The 26,091-nt window shown below is 36.0% G+C and overlaps 1 long non-coding RNA gene across 12 annotated transcripts in view; it reads right to left on the bottom strand.

Annotated features, from left to right (window-relative positions):
• Positions 1 to 26,091, bottom strand: part of LOC106507803 (uncharacterized) — a 638,301-nt gene that overhangs the window by 6,967 nt on the left and 605,243 nt on the right. For 4 of the 12 annotated variants that reach the window (XR_014813289.1, XR_014813292.1, XR_014813298.1 and 1 more), the window contains 2 exons: positions 21,937 to 22,151; positions 6,679 to 8,580 (listed from right to left, as the gene is read on the bottom strand). This is a non-coding gene — a long non-coding RNA (uncharacterized LOC106507803). Of the gene's footprint in view, positions 1 to 4,790; positions 8,581 to 18,646; positions 22,152 to 26,091 lie in introns of those variants that run through there. The other 8 variants (XR_014813299.1, XR_014813288.1, XR_014813291.1 and 5 more) reach the window with 5 other exon arrangements.

Genomic DNA, 26,091 nt, shown 5'->3' on the forward strand with positions numbered 1-26,091 from the left:
TTCACATCCTGCTTTTACTAGGAAATACTGATTTTAAGAAAGAAGCCATTCTCCTTGACTGATGTTACCATATGGAGCACCCTTTCCACAGGGCCTCTCTTCACACTATCCCCACTCTTTGAGGAAGGAATGAATTGCTAATTGGTGGTTGGCAGAAGTCTGACATTCATTGTCCAAGGTTCTTTTTTGGACAAAGCTAATCTAAAAAGAAAATGAAAACTCTGAAGATTAGCATTCTTTTCTCCTTTCTCTGCCGGAGACCCGTATGAGGCCAGGATCTCTATTTTTAGATCTTTGAATGGGCCACATCATGGCCTATATCCTAGGAGTTGGGATTAATGTTGGTGGGAATATTTGCAGACACATTTGGGCACACATCGAAAGCCCCACTCTTTGGTTAGTTTTTATTAAAACTAAAGCTGGTATTTTGTTCTTTTGCTTCTGAATTCTTTATTTTTCTCAATGGGTTATAAATTCAGGAGTGGAATCAGCACATGATTTATTAACTCTCTAATTCTCCATTATCCTGGATTATGATATTCTAGAGATACCAAAACTTTGTTTTCCAGGTAAAAACACAATGAATGATGCTGCTTCACTGAAGAAAACAAACAAACAAACAAACAAACAAAAAACCAGGAGAGAGAGAGACAAACTGCAGAGTTATACTTATATAAAAAGAAGGCAGTTTCTCAGTTGTGTTGTGATTGCCAGATAGGAATTCAGGCTGAGTTGTGAGAGTTTTGGTTTTTGAGGAGAAACTAGAAATGTAGATTTTCATATTAAATCATCTGTTTTCAAAATACTGGCTAAATTTAACAAACAAAGAAACTCTAGCGCACCACACAAAACCTGTCTACAGATCCTTTAGCTGCCAGTTTATTTTAAAACCTTATCATTATCTAAAAATTCTAGTGTATTTATTCTAGAAGAGCAGGTTATTATTTCTCTAGGTTACAGGGGTTAACATAATTGTGACTGGGCACCTTAGATGAGAATAAAATAAGACTTCAGGGAGAAAGTCCCCCAGCAGTATGAGAATATTCATTGCTAAAAGTAAGGGCTACTCGGTGCAGTCTGTATTTAATAACAACCGCTAGCTGGAAAAAATGATTTTCCTCTGAAGATTTTTGTTTGCTTGTTTGGAAGTAGTGACTGTTTTTTTATAAACTTAAAATTGAGAAAGTGATAATTGTTACAAACACAGCCAAAAGCTCGCTTATCATGGATATTCGGGTAGTAGAGTAGAGATAATTAGAATATTCTTACAGCTAAAGCAGCCAGCCTGTTTCAGAGGCATAGTAGGACTTTAAAAATAGAAACGAGCTAAGGTAGTGTCACAGGGAACATTTCTAAGGCTCCAGTGCATTGACAACTCATAGGAGCAAGGGAGTTTGGGCTTTCTCTCTCCCTCACTCTCTCTTATTTCTTCTCTCTAACGGTGTGAGTTTATTTCCCAAGAGTCATTGCATAGTTTTTAAATTTCACCACACATTCATGCATCAATATCTTTTTTTTTTTTTTTCAACTTCAGGACACAGGGCTAAGTTTATTTTTCAAATAATAGAGGTCAGGGATAAGCCATAGAGGTTGCAGCTTGCTCTGTGAGGAATGCTCACATTTCATTACCAGGTGATTTCGGTTAACAAAGTACCAAATCCAAGATTTCATATAAAATCTAGAATATCAACTTTATCTCTCTCTTTTTAGCTTTTTTACTTTATACTTTATGATGTATGCCCAATCCTGAAATGAAGTTTAAAAATATATATATGTGAGAATAATCTGTGGAGGAAGTGACTTGATAGCATTTTAGTCATTTTAACTGGAATTATATAGAAAACCAATATTCTAGAACCAAACCTGTATCATTATTTATTAAATTAAGTCCATTATATCATTGCCGACACATTAAAAAACAAAAAAACAAAACCTTTAAACTGATCCATTGTGACCTAGTGGTGAAAATACTATCAACAGATATGTAATATTTCCTTTTGTTCCTATTTCACTAATGAGCACTTAATTTTCAATTATTCTTATTCCTAAATCCTATGTAAGACATAGGAAAAATTAAGTCTCCTATTTTCATTAGGATCATGCTGCTGTTTTGTTCTGTGTGTCACCTGCAAAACTGAAGAACAGTAATGCATGTGATAACTGAAAGGCTTATTCATGTTGAATAATAAAGGGTTGTCTCTTCTTTCTTGGGTGGGACATGTTATGCTCATTCCTCCTGAGGTATGGAATACTGAGGAAATTCAGACATCCTAAGCTGTAGTATCAGGCAGTAAGGTCATCTTCACTGTAAGGTGCAGCTCCTCAATGTGGCTTCTGGGGTTTGTTGGATATTTTTAAAGGGAGTTGATCATTCATATCCTTGGTCTGTCTTTATTCCCAACAGACAGGACTGCCACACCTTCAGCAGTTCCCAAGAGATTTCTAACAGATGACCTATTCAATTTATCAGCCAGAATGTCAGGAAAACACTTTAGATTCAACTTCCTTCTACCCTTCAGAACTTGCTTGCTACTTGGACCAATAAGACAGTTCTCTAGACCTCTTTCACTACTTCTCCTTCAGCCTGGGATGCTGTCTTTTGGGAAGTGTCTTGGCACCATATGTATCCCCTCTTAGCCTGTCCCTCTCTTCTCATGCTTGTCAGCATATGCATAGATCTATTTTCAGAATGAATATTCTCTTCCATTGAACTAGTTGTCTATTTGTACATCAGTAACACACTGTCTTCCTTACTACGTTGTATAATAAAGTCTTCTGACTTTTTTCAAGGTTTTCTTTGATATTGTAAGTCCTTTGCATTTCCTTATGTATTTCAGAAATTGCTGATCAATATGTACAGAAAAACCCACAGAGATTTTGATTGGTATTGCATTCACTCTGTAGATCAATTTAGGGAGAATTGATATCTTAAAAATATTGAGTCCTGGAACTCATAAATGTGATACATCTCTCTGTTTATTGAGGTCTTCCTTAATTTTTTTCAGGTCTTCGACCCTATTACCACAATGTTTCCTATTTGATATTCTGATACTGCTGTGCGTGCTGTACCTTTGTCTATCTGATTCTCTCAGTGTCCTTCTCTCAGAACGCTTGTTCTGAAAGAATTAAGCTCTCCATAGATGGAAAGACCCACATGGCAAGGATTTGTTGTCTCGAGCCAACAGTCAGTGAGGACTTGACACCTGACAATGTTTACATACGAGCGAGCTTAGAAGAAATAGATCTTCCTCTAGTTAAAAATCAAGATGACAACAATGCTAACCAGCAGCTTTGATGGCAGCTTTGTGAGTGACCTCATTATATGACTCATTGAAACTGTGAGGTCATAAGTAGCTGTTTCTTTAATTCACTAAATTTTGGAATAACTTGTTATACAGCAATAGATATCTAATATAATGGTTTCCATTTAAATATCACTATAACTTATATTGTCTGTGTATATAAAAATAAGCATTACTTTCTTTTTTCTATATTTTGGGCCATGCCTGCAGCATGCAGAAGTTCCCGGGCCAGGGGTCAAACATGTGCTACTGCAGTGACCCAAGCCACAGTAGTGACAAGGCTGGGTCCTTAATCTGCAGGGCCACCAGAAAACTCTTCTTTTTTTTCTTTACTATTTTAATAATGTTACATCAATGTCTGAAAATAATCATTTAAACCTAACCAATTAACTGATACCAACTAGATGGAGGATTTGTTTGTGTATACTAGAACTATCTGGTTATAGGTGATGCAGAAATGTTATAAGCATCCAACAGATACTATAACACAAAAGTAACATCTTCCATGATGCAAAGTTTAAAGTGGAATGTTGTCTAACCAAAATAATAAAATTATATTTAAGGGGAAAACATTTTACACTGCTTCCACTTGAAATTTAAATTAATTAGGATTAATAATTCAGCTGATAATTTTCATGTTCCACATTTAAAAGCATTTATTGCCACATGTGACTAGTGACAGACCAACATACTAAACAGGGCAGATTTGGGGTGTGTTCTGCTTGATTAAACTATCACATTGAAAGATGATTATGTGTGTTGATAGGATTTTTTTGAGATCACAAGGCAAAGCAAAGACTGACTCAAAGATTCAAGTCACATCTCCTTTTTTCCTGTCTCATATTTGTATGCATTAATTCAGCCAGCTACTCCTCTACTGTATGTATGTGTGATGATAAACTCCAACTTCTGCCACATACAGTAAAGAAGAATTTCGAATTCTTCTCAGCTGTAAAAAGGCAAACTGGTCAAGGCTAGGGAGGCTCAAAGACAATGATGGACAGATGCAATTTTCAAGAATTTTCCTGTTTGGAAGGAACATAGGCAGATGTTACAGGGCTCACAAAGGCTAATATTCCATGGCAAAAAGGCAATTTGTCTTATTTCTCATGTTCTGTACTGCCCTTTCTGAGCAAGGATTTCTTGCACAGGTTATGTGTCTCTCTTGTTCAGGTCAGACTTTGTAGTGCTTGTGGCATTAATTTAATAGTAAGAGAACATGCTGGAATTCTTTAATGCAATTCACCTCTAGAAAAAAGGCAATGTATCACAGTTTAGTGCTTTTATGGCACTGTCTTATTTGGTCAGATAACCACTGTTTAAAGAACACATTGACAGTTTTTATGTGAATGCTGTCAAAGCACTCTACTTGGGTCATATTCACATGGGAAATATGAAGTTAAAAGTTGCACAATTATTCAAAATTTTTAGGACATAGTCGATTTTTTTCCCTTCACATTAGCTGTCAAGATTTTTTAAAAATCAAGATTGCATCAACCATTCTTTAATTTCAGGCCCACAAATACAGGTAAATTGTCTGTGTCTGAAAACAAATCATTACAAGGTTGAACACACAATAGGCTTAGAGGTGCAAAAAGGTGACCTTTTAAGTTATTTCAGACTGTTAAGTGAATTTATCTTCTTTAAATGAACTGAGTTTGCTCGTGAAATCCCCCATTGTGGTTCAATATCTAGGAATTTGAGATTTTTTTCTTCACATTCTGAACTTGCCTTTATTTTTTTTAATATTATTATACTTGATTCACAATGTTCTGTCAGTTTCTCTTGTACAGCAAAGTGACCTAGTTATACATAGATATACACATTCTTTTTCTCACATTATCCTCAAGATTTAAATGCAGTGACTATCCAGTTTAAAAAAAAAATAGTCTCTTTTATCTCAGACAGATAAGAGTTTTCCCTCTTCTACCCTTTTTCCTTCACTGCTCCCCAACTGTCATCTAAGCATGGGATGATGGCAGCTTTCACGGAGATATTTCTGCCCCACTTTCTTTCTATCCTTAGTTAATCTCCCTGGTCTCAGTGAGGTGCAGCCCGTCTCCTAGCTGGAAGGAGTTTGGTAGCATTTGCTTTCAAGTCCCTAGTTCCTCAAAGGGTCCCCACCTGCAAGGAACACGTTAAGGTTTCCTTGTCTCGAAACCACACCCCATCTTGTCTCTCACCAGCACTTTCAAGTCCTTCATAAGATCTTTTTGAAAATTCTATATCTTGCCTAATGTCATCTAATTTTTATGAGCAATGCTCAAGCTGATATGTGTGAAGTGTGTTTCAGATATTTCTTTATCTAATATATTATGCTACTATTTTTATCCTGCTCCGTCCACTCAGTTTTGGCAAATGACCATCTGTAAGTCATCTGTTCTCAGAGTTCTAGCCCAGAAGAGTATTGCAAGCTCTCTCTGCTTTTGAATTTCCCCTCAACTTACTTGAGGTTTCTATCATCTTACTCTTCCTGAGGACCTTAGGTTTATAGGGATGAAAGTGCTAGATCTTTTCTCAGTGACATCTGCAGTGTTTTCACCCAAGCCTTATCTGCTATGTAGTTATTCAGCTACTCCCTATCTGCCCATAAGGTGCTTTATCCTTCTTGGATTTCAGAGTGCTCTCTAGAAATGCTCTCTTTGTTCTATGCTAACTATATCTTCTATCTAAGAAAATAAATGTCATTGGTCCAATGGGTAGAGAGCCCTAGGAGAAGTAGGCATTAGGAATTATGTCAGGAAACAAAAGGGAAAAGAGGCCAGACAAAACAAAACTTTTGTACTAGATCTCTGATATCTGTTTCCTTAGAAGTAAGAGGACTCCTTGGCATGTGGATAGTCTTTGTAAGAAAGCAAAGATCTGCAAAGGTGGGAGGCTATAGAATGAAACAGGTAAATCTGGAGAAGTACACAGTTGGATAGGTGTCAAGACATCATTAGCATGACCTGCCTGAGTGTAATATGGGATCTTGAGTGAAGCCTTAGGGAGGAAAGACCATGACTTTTCTGTAAAGCGACAAGACAGCTTTCATTACACCAGCCAAGAAAGAAACTGAGATTAATCAAGATCAAACACATCAGAGAGAAGCCAGTAAACATATTCCTTCTCCTGTGCCACAAAAATACCCAACCCACCCAAGAAATGATGATCCAAGAAATCATCCTGGATGATTAGGACAGGAGACACAGGAATTAAAGAGCACTGATTGTGAATTAATAGTTAAAACAAGAGCCTTAGTTTTTTTTCCTAATTTTTGTTTTTGTCTTTATGGGACTTAATTGTTTTCAAAAATCAACAAAGTACCTTCCTCAAGGGCAAGATTCAGTCTGACCGTCCCAAGATCCATCAAATAAAATGGAGGCTTTAGACTTCATTAATGTAAATTATAGAATATACTGTTATAGAATATAAAGTTATAATTACACATTTTACACATATTTAAAACACTCAAAGCTTGACCTGTTAACAAACTCTAAAGCAACCGCTGTATCACATCATAGAAACATGGGTTCTTAACCTTGTAGAGCTGGAAGGTCTCTAGCCTTTCTCTTTTGACTTTTTTCCTAATGAATTTATAATTTAAGATAGATATTCTATTAAATGAGTAGTAGAAGGTATAGACTTATCAGAGACAAATTAACATTGAAAATAAATAATCGGGTTTGGGAAGCTTTGAAGAGATCCAGAACCCTTGGATGATTGGAATGATTACGCCTTGAATGATTAATCTGAATGCTTCCAATGAGTTCTCTCATTTCTTCTGATCTTCATTGCTGTTCCCCTCTCTACTGAACAGTGAAACGTATTTGGACCTAGGTCATTTTTCCTAGATTTTTCTCTGCCCAGATCCCTCACTCAAGCATTTGTGTATATAGCAGAGTTTATTGAAAGTTTGCAGAGGGGTTTTAATCATAACAATTAAAACTCTTTAATATCAAGTAGCAGACATCTTTGTTCCCAAACACTCTTTAAGCATGAATTGCTGGTAATTTCTCACTGACATATTTCCTCTGCAGACTCTAGCTACATAATTGTTATTTAGTTCTCTTTCATTCTTCCCTCTCTTCAATTTTCATTTCCTCCAGTGTCTGCTTTTCATTGTGAACTCGTGTTCTTCACAGTAAAATTTATAGAATTCTATGAGAACTGGGTTTTAAATGTGCCCTGCTCAGGCTGATAGTCTTATGACTAGTGTCGACAGTTCATCAACCCATGACCATATTAAGTTAAATTTAAATGGGCTTCTTCCCGTCATGTGATTTGTGAGAATTTGAAACCCACATTCCTAATTCTAAGATATGTTATTTTTTCACACTGAGATGTAAGGCTGAACTGGTCAATTTCTCTTGTATCTATCTTTGTGGGAAGATAATTTTCTGTCCCATCGTTTAGTCTAAATCCTTTGGCTTTTTATAGGAATCTTTAGTCCAGCTCTTCAGTGTACATGAATCCAAGGTCATGGATCATTTTCCGCATGGCCCTTTAAACCCAGGGCTCTGAATTAGAGGAACTAGCAAACTCCCCTAGGGGAGCTCCCAGCTTTAGCACCTGCTTTGATCTTTGGATTCAGGCTTTCATTTCATCTTTGTCTTCTTCGGAAGCTCCCTTTTTACTTGCCAGCACAGATGTGAATTAAAGAAAATTAGAAATACTTCAGCCACTTTTATGTTGTATTTAATGTTTTGTAGGCAGAGCATTTTCAGGATATTTTGTCAACTCTGTTTCCAGAAGTGCCAGCCACTGGCTTCATCTCTCACTCCCCATCAGTTTCCATTGATATCATAGGCAGAGCCATTCAATTTTCATTTTCGTGGGCAGTCATATTTGAATATTGTAAATATTTCTTCTAGGCGTTACCTTCTCTGCACAAAGAAGCCTAATGAGGTCGTCTTCTTCTTTTGTTTTTCAGGACAGGACCCACGGCATATGGAAGTTTCCAGGCTGGGTCAAATCAGAGCTGCAGCTTCCGCTTACACCATAGCCACAGCGATGCCAGATCTGAGCTTTGTCTGCAACCTGCACCACAGCTCACGGCAATGCCAGATCCTTAACCCATTAACATTGGCAAATAGTAGTAATTTCATTGTTTGGTCTTTCATTTCAAGGATTTTTTAAAAAGTAATGATGAATGGATCATATCCTGCTTGAGCCTTATTTTATTTCTTCTTTCTGGTATCAGAGTTCATCAGCCCTTGCTGGGGCTTATGCCCAGCTGTCTAAATCAGTGTGGCTCCTATGGAGTGATGTTAGTTCATAAACTTCTTGTTTTGGGTCTCTGGGAAGTAAAGTACAAAAATAAAGTATTTAGAAACTTTTATGGTTTGACATCGCATCCAAATGTGGTGCATGAACTAGTCTTATTGAGCAGGAACTAGACAGATCATGCTGATGGCAAACTCATGTGATAATTTGCATTTGGGGGGAAGCTATGTAATAGACATGCCTAGAACAAATTCATCTTAGTCCATGCAAAATGGGGGTGGTGAGATAAAATCTAATCCTTTTTAAGAGATAGTTTGAGAAGTATTAGTCTAAATTAATAATGGATATTTTAGACTTTCAAATGGATTCCAATAGTTATTGCTAGGGATATAGTCAGTTATTTAAAATATATCAGTAAAAAGCCCAATTGTAGATTTTGTTTTCTGAGTGACAATGGTCTTTAATGTAAATTGTATACTCACACCTCTCACATGTGCATACAACATGAAAGAATGAAAAAAAAAATCAAGCTGTAAACTTAGGTACTGCACTTGAAGTGCCTGTACCACCATCCAGCTATTATACCAGGCAAGGACAGCATAAAAGTTGTCACCATTCAAGAGTCAGTATAGTTTGGGAGTTGAAAATCCAAGTTTTGAAACAAAAAGGCTTAGTTTTAATCCCAAATTCCCTCTCTTAATAGCTGTGTGATGTTGGGTAAGTTACTTAAATTTTCTGAGCCTCACCTTCCTTATCTATAAAAGGAAGGTCATGGCAGCAGTCTCATGTCATAAATTTGTTTGGGAAAATCTCAGTAAATGTTGTCATCATCATTTTTGTTACTATTTCTTGCCCTTAGAGCAGAGAAGAGTGTTATAGTAATACACGTGTCTATCACATGTGTCTACCCAGCGCACACATATTTTTTGAACTTTAATAGTGGATAAGAAAATACAAGTATGCAAGTTTTAAATGTGTACTTTTACTCTCCTCTTAATTTTTCTAACCCAATAGCTTTTTATTCCTCACTCCTAATTCTTCATTCAGTATCTTCGCTCACCCCAATTTTCAAATATTCTTGCTTATCATCATTCTTTATGCAATACACAGTTATTACTCACCTTCCATTGCCAGGTAGTGCCATTGGCTCATGACATAAAGGCACGAATAAAATACTGTTGCTTTTTCAAGTTTAGACTTCGGACTATCACATATATAATATAGATGAGTATTGTAAATGCTATGATAATACATGATGGGATAGCATAGATCAAAAAAGAGAAGGCTCAAAATTCTGTATGAGAAGGTTACGAAATATTCTATAAATTAAGTGATGCTTTGGCTGATCATCAATAATAGAGATGTGTCCAAGAGGATTGGGGAAAAGGTGATCAGGTGAAATATTTTTTAGTCGAACTAATGTAAACAGGAATAATTCCATACAGGCACATAGAGAAAACTTCTTTTTAGAAGAAGAGGTTGGTGGCAGAATTTTTTTAAATGTCCCACACAGTTAGACCTGTGCCAAGATTAGATCCCTGCCAGGATTAGATCCCAGTTTTACAAGACAGGAGAAAGATCAACATTTGCACTCTGTATTTCCACCAGACCTTTCTTTTTCAGAAAACACCGATTCTCTTCATTCTATTTCCTTCACTTTGCTGTGGTTAAAGAAACAATCAGGAAAAATAAAATCAACTTGTTAAAGATCAGAAAGTGAAAAGAAGCTCGTTAGTTGCTCAGAGTAGGGAAGTCAAGTGGAGAAACATAACCAGCCAAGGAAAGGAGGGAGAAAGCCAGTAACTGCTGGAAAAAAATGACCTGCCCTAGTCTGTAGCAAGCCTGGGAGCTGTGAACAGGGGCTCAAGCATGTGCAGTACAGAAGGCAGCTCTGTAATACAACAAGCAGGGGGAGAATTTCTGGACTCAGTTAAGTGACAGGAAAATGCCAAAGTGTAGGAATAGTTCTTAATGAAATGAATACTCCTGCAGAAAGTTATAAATTGAATATATTTAAATCTACTACTGCATTCCATAATTTGGATCTGATTTCCTTGAATGCATCTTCAAAAAGAAAGATAGGAATGGTCTAAGCTAGAATTTCTACTCTTCACTTTATTTCTCTTTTCCTAAATTTCAGTTTCTTAAAGAAATAGATACACTAATGCTTTTATTTCTAATCCATGTCGCTAAGGCCAAAGAGAGAAGGCAAAGCTTGTTCATACAAACAAACTAGTTGTTTCCTTTCTTACATGCCCATTTACTAAATATATACTCACCTTTATATTCAACCAATGCATACATAGACTCATGTACTACAATGCATAGAAAGAAAATATTTTAGACACCCTCAATTAATACACTACAACTAAGTACTTCATGTAAATCTTTGTGGGAAGTTGGAAAGAGAATGGCAGGGGGCAGGGGTGGGGATATTTTGGATTTCTGCTTTAATTTGTGAAAAATTCCTCTCCCTGTTGTAAATCACAGTGGAGAATGGAAAAGGATCCCTCTATGAAAACCAGATTTCCTGTGACTGACACATACTGCATTTTTAATAGCCTAGACTGAAATGCATTATTCAGAATTCACTGTTGTCCAGCAATTCAGCCCTGCTGTGGATCATCATACTTCTAGTAAGTCTGTTGTCTGTGAAAATGCAAATTCTTTTGTGATCAATACTAGAAGCCATGATCATATTTGCCTGCCCAAGTAGAAATGTAGTGAACCAGCAAAAGGGATTATATATCATATTTTGAAACAGATAATTATGAATCAGTATTCACTCTGAGCTATCTCAGTGAATTTCTCAATGCATCTAGCCATTATGATTTTGATTTTCCTTTGACTCACGAGAATAACATTGCATTTACACAAGGGAAGCATTCCATTTCAGGTAACGATGCATAGGTACAGGTATTACTTCTTAATAGCAGTAACTGAGCCCTTACAGAGGTTCAGAAATTCTTAAAGCTCAGGGATGACATATTAAGAGGTGATGTTATTTATTGTTATTCATCTAATAACTAATATAATCTCAACTTTTCAAGATCAAATACACATATTGTATGGCAACCCAAACTATCAGAGCATGCACTGTTCTGGCCAGAACTAGTTAAATGGAGCCCATGCCCTCCTAAAATCAATATACATACAATGAAACAATCATATAAGACTTAGAAAGTTTTTACTTGAGATCCAATTCAGCTACTTGCTACTTGCTGAGTGGGTTTAAGTCATTTATCTGATCTGAGCATCATTTTCTTCATCTGTGGAATAGAGGTTATAGTAATCCCTACTTCAAAGATTCTGTGAGATTCAAATGAGATAATGTAATATGCTTTGTAAGTGATATTATAAAGCCTTGTACAAGGGTAAGTTTTATAATTATTGTTATTGCCAACGTTTTCATTTTTATCTCAAAATATTTGCTCCTATCACTTTGAAGGAAGCTTTCAAGATCAAAGTTTGCAGTGATTAACTGTCAGTGACTTAGACTTCCACCTGCTTTAGGTTGATAAGTTTTTCAATCTAAACTCATATAGGAACAATGTATTAAAAACAAGAGAAAAACTTCAGAATACTTATCTCGTATAGACATAGCTCTTCTACCAGGATACTGTGATCTGTGAATTGTACACCTTTGGTATTTGTATTTAGCGTTCTTGATTCTTCCTATTCAAGAGTGACCACTGTAAGTTCATGAGTAGTGGTTTGTAATCAGAATAATAATATTTGCTAGAATAGTTTGTAATCAGAATAATAACATTTCTTCTATTGGGTTTTGGTGAAGGTTAAATGAATTAATATATGCAAAATTCTTAGTACAAATCTTGATGAAACCTGATAATATGTGTCTAGTATATGGGAATACAATCTCATAGTTAATGAACATAGGTTAGCACCAAACAACTGAATTCAAGAAGTGCCAGGAGAAAAATAAAAGATACGCAGATGTGAAGGTCATTAGGGATGCATTTAATTTGATTGATAGAGGTCTAAGGTATTTTATTCTTTGTGTGTCTCCTTTTATTCCTACAATAAAGGATATCTTTTCACCCTCAAATTATTATATTTAACCATGAGTAAAACCATGAGTGAAAAAGAGTTATATTTAACCACGAGCATATCCTATTGGTTCTGGCTTTCTGGAAAATCCTAATATATTGATAATACCAGAAATTTTATCTTAAGTCTGAATGGTTCAGCAAACCCTAAACTTATAGCAACATGGAGAAAGAGAGAGAAATCTCTATCAGATATACACTATTGCTGAAAATGAAGCCACGCTTAAGTAATAAAGTAGCAAAGAATTACCAGAGAGCTGGAACCTGTTACCCAGAATTACACACTTTGGAATTTTTGAGTTACAAATAGCCAGAATGAAGAGTCTTTATTGAACACTTGGAGCATTAATTATGGACATCAGAAACTTATATCCTTAGCAGAAGGACTAAACTAGCGCTAATGCGAAGCAACTGTAAATTCATGCTAGCAAAGATTATACACAAACCTTGGAAGGACAAGCTAATCTTCAAGTTACTTAGCTGATGTCCAGAATCTAAATAAACAAAGAGATATACTAAGCTCATGCATTTGAGCTCAATGCTGCCAACTCTGAGGAAGGCATAAGTTTTCTGTATACTTTCAGCCATCATTTGGCCTCCATTATTGTTGGTCCTGGTCATGGAGCTCAGGATATAGGGTGGAATTAGCTGAACTGAATACAATTCATTGGAATATATGCTACAGGGAAGGAAATTAGAGAGGATAGGGCCCTGGGCAGATAGAAACTGTAAGTCTATGTGAGCCTGGGTGTAACAGATGCATCATGAGGAACATAAGATGCATCTTCTCTTGAGTGTGGTGATGTGCACAGCTCTCCTTAGTCTATAATATGGTTATGCATCAGAAATCAATCAGAAAAACAGGTCAAGTATTACAAAGAATAAGGGATCTAGTATAAGAATATGAGTTCTAATGAATGTGAGAGAAACTGAAGAAATAAAGGTCTGGAAAGTGAGTCTTAATATTAGCGATACAGTCACTAACCACATCAATTTAGTGTGTGTGAAAGAGGCTGCATTTTGGTGCCTGGCATGAAGTGAGACCCTCCTTTGTGAGGTTAGGGAGCATCTATGGAAACAGCTGTTGTGTGGCACTATTGACTCTGAGGATCCCACTGCCTCTGTGGCCTGGAGTCAGGCACAGCTGGCGGGCTTGGAGCTGCTGTTGGTTGTCAAGGCTGGCAATCAGGAAGATGAGCTGGATGAGAAGTAGGACAATAGGAGAGAACAAGAGAAAACCAGGTCCCGCTGGGCACACGGGGCCTCTTGGCTATGTGTGTGACCCCCAAAATCGCTGACAGTCATGGCCTCTGCTCTCTTCCCACTTTCCACATCTCATGGGAGTTTCTCCCTTGTTTAATTCTAACCTAAATCTATAGCACTCAGCTTGAGACAAGAGAATTGAGACCAAGGTAATAACACTCGCTTAGCATAAATTTCCAGAGTGACCTTCTGAGTGATGGGAAATTCTTTGAGGGAGCTTTAGATAGGAGAGAGAACCACAATGCTGAGCATATATGGCAATAACATGGAAGAAAACTGTGGAGAGTGTATGTATTATCTAAGTAGAGATCTTAGGTTAGTTATATAAGAATGCTGATGAGGCACATATGAGTTGGGTGCTTTTCTCTTTTCAAAGAGAGAAGTCATGAGTTCCCATTGTGGCTCAGTGGGTTAAGAACCCAACTAGCATCCATGAGGATGCAGGTTCAATCTCTCACCTTGCTCAGTGGGTTATGGATCCAGTATTGCCACAAGCTGAGCAGATGCAGCTTGGATCTGGCTTTGCTGTGGCTGTGGTGTAGGGTGTCAGCTGCAGCGCCAATTCAACCCCTAGCCAGGGAACTTCCATATGCCACAGGTACAGCCCTAAAGAGCAAGCAAACAAACAAAGCAGAAGTCACACACACACCCTCCCCCCAAAAAGTAAAAGTAATGATAAACAGCTCATTTTTATCATACCACATGCCAAGCACTACTCCAAATACAGTGTGTATATTGACTCACTTAAGTCTAAGGGCAATCTATGAAGTGAGTATTATTCTTGTTACACCAGGGGAACTATATAGTATGGAAACATTAAGCAGAATGTCCAAAGTTACACAACTTGTAAATGGCCAAGCCAGGATTTGAATCCAGTCAGTATAGTGCCAGAGTTTGTGCACTTAACAATGATTATGAGCTGGTAGAAAAAGGCAAAGGACTATGTAAAAGGAGAAACCATATGGGTGTAAACTTAGGTGTAAGCAGGTAAATCAAGTGGGATAATAAACGAACTCACTTTGATTCATATTGAGGAGCTTATAGACAATTTGAAGATCAACAGAGAATTCCTATAAAATTTTGAAGAATTTTTTAATTTAAAAATTAAACACACTTAGAGATTTCTGAGTTTAAAATGGGTTCCTCATGATTAAATTGTAGGTTAACTGTAAGCCAAAGAAATGGGGAAATTTAGAAAGTGTCATAATAGTTTCAGCACTATGCTAAATGGTAAAATTCAGCAGTGAAAATATTAGACCTTGTCTGCTTTAGGGAGAGTAACAATGTTTGATTACCAGTTAAAAATCTAGGCCTTCTACAGCTTTGTACCTCAAAGATGCATGTGCATTTTCAAATTGCTAATTGGAACTCATCCCCCCAAACCTGGACTCAAAGTCACCCACAAATATTACCTCCTTCATGAAATCTTTTCTTCCTCCATTCAATAAATGCAGGCATTCTTTCCTATGGGTTTTTACAGTAAGTACTTTGTTCATACCTCTATTCTAGTGGGTATCATTGTACAGGTATCCCTCACTTTTAGGAAGTTTGTTTTACGCCACTTTGCTTTTATTAAAGATCTATATTAACACCTGTTTCTCCTAACTTAAGAGGATTTTTGTTTTTACAAAAAAAAAAATGAAAAGAGAAAATGGCATTTAGCTTTTGTTTTGTAGAGAAACACTACAAAGACAGTGTTCACCCCAGCAGTGAGAGTGACCCTGAGAGTGACCTGACAAACTCCTTTCCAGGAAACTCCACTCAGCATCTCAGCAGCAAGTCACTATAGCTTTGGACTGGGTCTGTGAGCATCTCTGCTTTATCTGCACTTATTCTGTGCATCCGTTAGCAAGATGTTTCCTGAGGAAACTGCTTCTTCATTTGATGTCATTTCACCTCAGGAAAGGTTTCATAGGAGTGCCACACTTTCTTGGATAGCAAGGTAACCTGTAGGGACAGGATCAGTAAACAAACGTGTGCCAGGGATCCTGTGGTGCACTCTTTGGCTACCCCTTCAGGACTGAGACACTTTCTTCCAGGTGTGACAAGGTTTGCTTGTTGACAGCTTGCAACTGTGTCCTGCTCCTTGAATTGCTCTCAGTGGAATGATACTGCCTCACCTTCTTCCCCAGGGACTATCACTTTCAAGAACTGTTTGAAGTAGGAGTCCAAAGGCCCCACCCATTTGCTCCAATGGGGGAAAACCCTCAAGGGACATCTGAGCTTCAGAACTCCCTGGAGACTGACTGAGTTTGCTGCTGCAACTGTACTACATACAGCTCAGTTTCACCCTCCATCCAACGCTGCCTCATAGTTATTGTAACCAGAGAACACTAATAAATCTAATGCAAACAGATCTCTGGTTCCCTGAAGAAACAGATCTTAACCATGTGTCTGTCTTTACCATTAGAATCTGTGGTTTTAGAGAGAAAAGACATTCTTTCCTCCCATGGAATAACTTGTATGTAGCTAACATTTTGGGTGCCTCTTATGGCTTAAGCATCATGATGTATAATTTTTTATTACAACACTCAAGATAGGTAATACCATATTTCAACAATGCGAGGTCCATTGTTTATAATCACCTTGTGACAGCTATTGAGGATGAAAAATGCTTATGTAACATCACAGCCTACATACAAATGCGTATTTTTATTCTTCACTTTTGATATTTTCATTTGAACTCTCTGTTGTCAGTTTAAACAAGCATCTGATTCAACTCTCAGGAATCATCAGTGGTATACTGATATTCATAACTCAGTCCTAAGACTTTGACTGATTTGGCACCTTTCAAATGAATGGCAAATTCAAAAGCATATTTAAGATGCAGGAGATTTTACTATACTTTGTACATTGTGAGGCTTGTTCAGTTGGGTTCTAAATGGAAACTGTGATTTCCTGAAATTTAATCACTGCATCAGAAAAGTCAGATTACTTATATCAGATGAATGAATGATTGATTAATTGATTAACCATCGATTAATATGGGCTTGAGGTGTTCAAGGCAAAATACAATCTAAATATATTTCAGACCAATACATGATGATGTTTAAGTTCAACTCCGTATAATGTGAATAGAAAAAATAACTTCATGGATTTCTAGAGAATTGACATTAGTATGGTGACCCAAGATGAGAACAAAGGGTGAGAAGTTAAATGTATTATTGGAGACAGAGAAATATGGGCTAAACCAAGAGCAACTTGGCCGGTTAGATATTGTTGTAGACTAAAGCATAGTGAGATCTATTTACAAGTTTGTGTATGCTAAATTCAACAATATGAAAATTAGCGTATTTACTTGGAAACTCTGGAGGTCATGAAAATTCTTTATTTTTTAAATGCATTGGTCATACCTGACAGACAAAACACAATCATCAGAAACTCATGACTTCACCTTGGGAGATTTAAAAGTTAGCTATTCCAGCAGGAAGCACATGGATGAGAGTCCTTAGGCAGTGACTTGTTTCTAACTCTGGCAGATTATATTGCTGGCATTAATCAGGCATATGTATTACGATGCCTCTACAGCCGCTTAAGGCCATGAGGCTTTATTTAAAAAACCATAAGTGAATCTTTAGTTAGTATATTTCTTTTTTACTTATTTCAAATACTTATCATTAAAGAGACATAGTTTCCTAAAAGAATCATTTTACTATTTCAGTGTGAATTTTGGCAATGACTTTTTTACAATGTAATTTTATGATTCCCGAGCGTTCAATGAAAAGAGCTTTGTAATCTTGTCTAAATCAATTTAGAAACCTTGAATTCAAAATCAATACAGACATCTCCTAGCTATGACACTTGATAATATTTATCAGGAATATTCAAGTGGTCAGGAATATTGCACAGGAAACATGTGTCCTTGGTGTGAGAAATTATGTTAAAAAATATCATGCTGTGAAAAAATACTTATATATATCTGGAGAGTATTGTTATCTATTATTTCATACCTTTTTACTTAAATTTGTTAAAATATAAGCTCATGAAAAATACAACTATTTTTATATAATTACATATGAACTAATTCAGTAAGGTATAAAATCACCTAGCCAATAAAACAAAATCACTTCCCTGTTCAGCTTCAGCAGGATACAGATACTTGATGAAATATGAGAGTTATGTGAATTGATTCTGTATTCCTGAGTCTATCCAGTATTAGCTAGACTTAGGTGAGGAGGGACTATCTGATATCATGATTCTAAATAATGATCTAAAGTTCATTTAAATTTTTTTGTCAATATTTTTCTGGAGTTTAAAATTAATATTTGAAAACAGACCCTAAACAGACATAAGTTTGAATCAATTCTTTCCCTGGAAATTCTGGGAGTGGGACTCACAGAAGGTTATAAAGGGGCCCTGACATCCATGTACTCATTTATGTAATGAGGAAAAAAGTTGCTTCTTTGTATGCAGAATCATCATGCCATACAACTAAGGAGAACATCACCAACAACAGCAACGTAGCAGTAATATCCCTCCATAAAGGAGACTTCCCCAAAGGCTCTGTATTTACTCTCAAAATCAAAGACTCATTTCTAAAGGTTCAAGAAAACATCTTGAATTTTTCAACTTTATTTTCCCTTTATGCTCATCTATAGACATGAGGAGAATCTTCTCCAGTGTTACCTAGCGTCCATAAATAGCCTCACTGCCCAGGAGAATATAAAGGATATTGTAGGAACTGAGTGAAGTACAATTATGTGAGAAAGCAGCATCATAATGATAGCTAGAAAATCACAAGCTGGATATTAACAAGCACATTTCTGCATAATCCATTGCCAAAAAGTATTAAAACAGGAATCAGATATCTTCATTAAACTTTTTATTTTGAGATAATTGTAGATTTACGGGCAGTTGCAAGAAATAATACAGAGGAATCCCATGTATCTTTTACTTGGTTTCTCCCAATGGTAACATCTTGTAAAATTAAAGTAAAATATTATAACCAGAATATTGGCATTGATAAAGTCAAGATACAATCTCTTTCCCTGAAAAGATCCCTCATGTGGGCCTTTTATAACCAAACCACTTCTGTCCTGTCCCTAAACCATCCTTAACCCTTAGCAACCAATAATCTATTTTATCTCCATATTTTTGTCCTAGAAAGAATGTTACATAAATTGGATCATGGAGTCCATAAACTTTTGAGACTGGCTTTTTTTCTCCACACAGCCGAATCACTCAAACTTCTGTGTATATCAATAGTTTGTTCCTTGTAATTTAGTTTGCCATGGTATGGAAGGGACCCCAATTGGTTTAACCAGTCACCCACCAGAAGGTATCTGCTTTTTTCCTCCCATTTTCCAAATATTGTGAATAAAACATGCATTTGCTAGTATTGTGTGAATACAGGTTTTAATTTCTCTGGAATAAATGCTTAAGAGTGTAATAGCTGGGTTGTATGGTAGTTGCTTCTTTAGGTTTTTATGAAGTGACTAAATGGTGTTACAGAGTGACTGTATCATTTTACATTCCCACCAGAAATGTATGAGTGATCAAACTTCTCCACATCTTCACCAGCATTTGATGTTGTCACTACTTTTCATTTTAGCCATTAGAGGTATATAAATGATAGCTTACTTTGTAATTTATACTTGTAGTTCATATTTGCATTTCCCTAATGCTTAATGATGTTGAGTAACTTTTGATGTGTCATCTGAATATTCACTTTGTTGACACGTTTTCATGTCTTTTGCTCATTTCTAATCAAGTTCTTATTATTCTTATTACTGAACTTTGAGAATTCTTTATATGTCTTTTATATTCATCTTTTGTTGGATTGTTGTTTGAAAATATTTTCCCCCATTTTTTGGTTTATTCTTTCATCCTTTTATCCTGGCCTTACTAAGTGCAAATTTTTTTTATTTTGATGAGACCCAGTTAATCAATTTTTTTCTTATGGATTGTGTTTTTGGTGCCAAAGAGTAATGTGATGGGGAGAAATCTGACAAACATTATCTCAGCCAGCTTATCAAAGTCAGAATCAACAATGGTGATACATGTTAATAGTATATACCCCTGATAATGATGTCATGAAAATTATAATTTATATCTGCATTTTCTCTCCTTAAAAAAATGCATCCAAGTCATATTATATTAAAAAAAATCAGACAAATCCCAACTGAGAGATTTTCTGCAAAATATCTGTCAAGGTCATCCAAGACAAGGAAAGTCTGAGAAATTGTCAAACAAGAAGGAATCTAAGGAGATGTGACTATTGAATGTAATGTGGTATCCTGGATTGGACTCTGGAACAGAAAAAGTGCATTAGGTAAAATTAAGAAAATGTGAATAAAGTACGGAATTTAGTTCATTATAATTAGCTGTACCAAAGGTACTAAAGTAAGATGTTCACAATAGGAAATTCTCGGTCTTCCCAATATATCTGTGAACCTAAAATTGTCCTAACATAAAAAGTTTAAGAAATACACATGTGTTGTCAGCTCTGTCTACTAAAAATGTCTAGAAACAATGAACAGCCCAATGGCAAGAATCATCCTAGTGGCCAGGGGGCAGCATTATAGATTTTTTTTTAAAAAAGCTGTGTTTTGACTATTGTTAATATTGTGATGAATAAATCAAAGACCCCTTATTATTCTCTCTACATTTGTGTTTGAAAATTCCAAATTTAAAAATTAAAGAACATGACCTTAAAACAGTAATATTGCTGAATAAACACCGCTTTTTATTACCTGAGATTAATTATACCTGGACAAGCTGGACCAGCATCATCTGTGCATTAAATAGGTATAGCCACTAACCTACTAGCCTCCACCCACTCCCAGGCATATGGGTGAAACCAACCAGTCTCTCTTGGGGAAAAGGACTTGTGAATCAAATTTATTTTAGCTAATGAAATACCAGTGTCACCATAATTCTCAGGGAAGGCATTATGTTCAGAGAAGTATTGAAGCCTGCTTCTATCAGGTGGATTTCTTCATTAACATTTTATAGAAGCATAATAATCCTCAAAACCAATCTCTTCCTTCGTATTCCATAGTCAAAATTTGCTTTTTGTAGACAAAATGTGTAAATACAATGAGCTGTTTTACAAACGCAAATACAGATGGTATTGGGAAAAGGTAGGCAGATTATACTTTGGTATTCTTTTGTTATTGCAGCTATATATAAATGTACACCTCAAGGCCAGGGACCTCTCTTGCTGAGTGCTAGAACTGATAATTGCTCAGTATTCCTGTGTAAGTGCCAATGAGCCCATCGTCATTTCTCCTTGACTCTTTTTTTCCTTTTTAATTGAATAAATATAGTTGATTTACAGTATTGTGTTAGTTTCAGGTGTACAGCAAAGTGTTTCTGTTTTATGTGGATATATTTTTCAGGTTATTTTCCATGATAGGTTATTATAAGATATTGAATATAGTTCTCTGTGCTATGCAGTAAATCTGTTGCTTGTCTATTTTATGTGTAGGAGTTTGTGTCTCTTAATCTCATACTCCTAATTTATCACTCCCCTCAACCTCTCTTTCCCTTTTGGTAACCATAAGTTTGTTTTCTATGTGTGTGAATCTGTTTCTGTTTTGTATATAGACTAATTTGTGTTCTTTTCTTAGATTTCACATGTTCATGATACAATATAGTATTTATCTTTGACTTACTTCACTTAGTATAGTATTCTGTATGTCCATAATGTTGCTGCAAATGGCAATATTTCATTTTTTAAATGGCTGAATAATATTCCATTGCATATATTTCACATCTTCTTAAGCCAACTGTCTTTGATGGGCACTTGGGATGCTTCCATGTGTTGGCTATTGTAAATAGTGCTTCCATGAACATCAGGTACACTATATTTTTGAATTTGGGAGTTTTCGCCTTTTCAAGATACATACCCAGTGGTGGGATTGCTGTATCACATGGTAGTTCTACTTTTACTTTTTTAAGGAACTTCCATATTGTTCATTATAGTGACTGCATCAATTTACATTCCCATCAACAGTGTAGAAGGGTTCCCTTTTCTCCACACCCTCTCCAGCATTTATTATTTGTAAACTTTTTGTCTCACTGTTTCTTTTACTTAGGCATCAGCCTCTTTCTGCTCCTGTTGCTTCATGTTTGACTCATATTTTAAGATCATTTACCTTTTAGAGCTTCCGTCATGGCACACTGGCAATGAGTCCAACCAGAAACCATTAGGTTGAGGGTTCAATCCCTGGCCTTGCTCAGTGGGTTAAGGATCCAGTGTTCCCATGAGCTGTGGTGTTGTCTGCAGATATGGCTTAGATTCTGCATTGCTGTGGCTATGGTGCAGGCCAGCAGCTATAGCTCCAATTTGACCCCTAGCCTGGGTGCAGCCCTAAAAAGAAAAAAGAAAAAAAAGAATATTCACTTTTCCTGAGTGTTTCAATTTGGAATTTTATAATATATGTATATATGGAAATGCACAGGGGGTATATTGATTATTTAATTTTATATATTATTAGAGCCAGCCAATCATTTGTACCTATCACTCCTGCCACAGTGGGTAAAGGGTACTTGTTCATATAACTTGGTCATTTCTCTCAGCTTTTTCAGTGATCAGAGCTAGGGAATACTTTCAGTTCATTATGGAGTCAGCCTAAGAGTTCTCGTAAGCCTGAGTGGGGGAAATTGCATGAGATGTCAGTGATGGTTTGGGTGTCAGGAAAATTTCATAAGAAGAGAAGCCCCCATTTCATGTTATTTAAATGCTCTTCCTTTAAGGAAATGCCACTCCAAGAAAAATTCCTATTTGTTCCTTCACATTTAATGTCATGTTGACTCTGTTAGGCTTCTTATATAGTGTCTTCTGCCTTTTAGTATTTATGCTCAAAATGCAGTTTTCAAAAAAAAAAAAAAAACAAAAGAATACAAATGAATTTTTAAAAATAGCAAACAAGAATACAAACAAATCCCTCCATTCCTACCAGCATGTGCTTTCAATTTCAGAAATGCCTTTTGCATATGTATTCTTCATATGTAAAGACCTATGAGGTCAGATAGTACAGATTTTCTATTTTTCACATCACTGAACTAACAAAACTACAGACCCCCATTTCATTAACATGTTAGAGAAAAAACATTCTCTCTTTCCTATTCATTCTATTTTCATAAGGGTTGCCTTTCCTTTGCACTCCACTGAAATAGGAAAACCATGTTCCTTTACCAAATCCCTATACACTAGCATTCAGACACACAGACTCAACTATAGCGTGATAGAAACACTCTATAACCCCCTCATTGACAGAAACACTCTGTAACTCCCCATTGAATGCAAACCTGTAAGTGGAGATTGCACAAATAAAAACTAGTGGGCAAACCTGTAGAATAAGGTTAGTTCGACAAAGCTACATATTTCTACCTATTTTTTATTTATATACCTAATGATTTCTTCCCCAAGTGCTCTGTTTTTGTTTGTTTTCTTAGAGTGATAAAATTGATATTTTTCATTTATTCATGTAACAAATATTCCCTTTATTTTTATTTATTTTTATTATTTTTATTTATTTATTTATTTATTTATTTATTTATTTATTTATTTATTTGCTTTTTAAGGCCATACCCACGGCATATGGAGGTTCCCAGGCTAGCGGTCAAATCAGAGCTACAGCTGCCAGCCACAGCCACAGCTAATCCACATCCGAGCTGCAACTGCAATCTATACCACCGCTCAACACAATGACAGATCCTTAACCCACTGAGCGAGGCCAGGGATAGAACTGGCAACCTCATGGTTCCTAGTCGGATTCGTTTCTGCTGCACCACAAAAGGAACGCCCCTTTGATTGATTTTTAAAAATTTTACTCAAGTATGGTTGATTTACAATGTTGTGTTAGTTTCAGGTATACAGAAAAGTGAATCAGTTATACATGTAGATATAGTCATTCTTTTTCAGATTTCTTTCCTATATAGGTTATTATGGAATATTGAGTAGAGTTCCCTATGCTATACAGTAGGTCCTTGTTAGATAACTACTTCATATATACTGATGTACATATGTTATTCCCAAACTCCTAATTTATCTTCCCACCCCCCAGCATGTTTCCTCTTTGATAACTATTAAGTTTGATTTCAGAATCTGTGAGTCTGTTTCCGTTTTGTAAATAAATTCATTTGTATCATTTTAAAGAATTAGACTGCCCATAAATAATATATGATATTTGTCTTCTCTGACTTACTTTACTTAGTATGATAATGTTTGAAATAAGGTGTTCCACTCCTATAAAACTATTAGGCATCTCTCATTCCAAATTCTGTCTTTGGATGTATATTTTCAATTATACATAACACTTTTATTCCCTAAGGCTTTAACAGTATACATTAAAAAAAACTTCCACAAACAGTGGTCCCACTGAACTGGAATTTGAGGTTGAAAATTGGTTTTTGGAGTCTGAGGCTACCAAATCATCAGGCATAAAAAGGAATGCTGTACTGTTTGGAGAAATTTTTCCAAATTACCAAGGAGAAATATTGCTGCTCATGATTTAGATACAGATAAATCTGTTCATCTGTCCAGAATCCAGGGTTTTTCTAGGGCTATTCCTGGGTTTTCATTATACAATAGAAACATCAAATGTCAGGGCTTCAAGGATGTAGGTTTTGGGATAATTAATAGGTAAAAAATGCCACCCAGCCTGAGCAATGGCTACAAGCAAAGGGTATATGGAATTGATGGAAACAAAGATTTTTAAAGACCAAGTGTGGCCTCATAACCAGTTGCAGAAATGATGGCAGCAATGGACTTTTTTTTTGTATTACTATTTACACATGTATATGTTAACCATTACATCATCCCCTTTTCTTTCCCATATACTTTTTTGGTGGTGAACCACTTTAAAACTTAATTTTTCTACTATGTAATATTAACATTGGGTTATGATTAAACTGAACCAAGTGTTATTATTACAGAGAGAGTATTGCTACTTGTCTCTTCTGATTCTGAGATGTGAATGTCTTCATTTGTATTGCTGTGTATAAAATTCCATGGCTGGTTTCAATTAAGAAATAACTGATCCCTGATAAATATACCCACACTGAGGGAAATTCTCTCTGAGACATATTTTTGTAAAACTTCTTGCCTTTAACTATATCCCTAGGCATATTGATAAAATCACAAATCCTACTTTTAACAATGCCTGAAACAAATGTGTTTAAATAAATATCTATTTTCTAGTCATCCAATTATGCTAAAATTACTTAATATTCTGAGAAGATCCTTACATGGGGCTGACCTTAAAACAACTCGTTGAGTTACAAAATATCATAGGTTCTCTATATCTCATCTAGGTTTTAATCAAGAATTATGATACCCAACTCAACTGTCTTCCTTTGTTTATCCAACTTGATTGCAAATCAGTTTTGTTATTCTCTCCATCCCTTACATATTCATAAGTAAAAGGTAAAGGAATAAACAATCTTATAACTTGCCAAAGTTACCATTTTGAAGATAATACAAGTAGCGCATATATGGGTGTGTAGTATGTATGTGTGTGTTCCTTTTCATTTATAATTTTAAAGTTGTGTATTAAAGCTTAAATTTATTCTGTGTTTTTTAAATGATTTTAATTTTTTCCATTATAGTTGGTTTACAGTGTGCTCTCAATTTTCTACTGTACAGCAAAGTGACCTACTCACACACATATGTATATACACATTATTTTTCTCACATTATCCTCCATCATGCTCCATCACAAGTGACTAGATATAGTTCCTTGTGCTATACAGCAGGATCTCATTGCTTGTCCATTCCATATGCAATAGTTTGCATTATTAACCCCAGACTCCCAGTCTATCCCACTGAACTCTATATTTAAAAATAGCTAAACTGTGAGTTCCCATGTGGCCTAGCAGAAATGAATCTGACTAGCATCCATGAGGATGCAGGTTTAATTCCTGGCTCTGCTCAGTGATTTAAGGATCCAGTGTTGCCATGATATGTGGTGTAGGTCACAGACGTAGCTCAGATCCTGTGTTGCTGCTGTGGCTGTGGTGTAGGCCAGCAGCTACAGCTCTGATTAGACCTTTAGCCTGAGAACCTCCATATGCTGTGGGTGTGGCCCTAAAAATACAAAAAAAAAGTTAAAATGACAAATTTTATGTTTATATATACTTTCTACAGTAAAATATATTTACAGAAAATAATTAAAGGAAGTAAAATATAGTTTAATCTAAAGCAGAGAAGGGTCCTATAAGCTGTGCAAATGTTTAGGTCTTTTGTGTGAATGTGACAGGATATTCACAAGGGAGAATCTCCAATAATGGAAGTTACACAGAATACT

This window comes from Sus scrofa, chromosome 8, assembly GCF_054392235.1.
Source record: "Sus scrofa isolate SSC_HxYL_T2T_F1_AM1 chromosome 8, Sscrofa_HxYL_maternal_Yorkshire_Landrace_v2.0, whole genome shotgun sequence".
NCBI classification, from domain to species: domain Eukaryota; kingdom Metazoa; phylum Chordata; class Mammalia; order Artiodactyla; family Suidae; genus Sus; species Sus scrofa.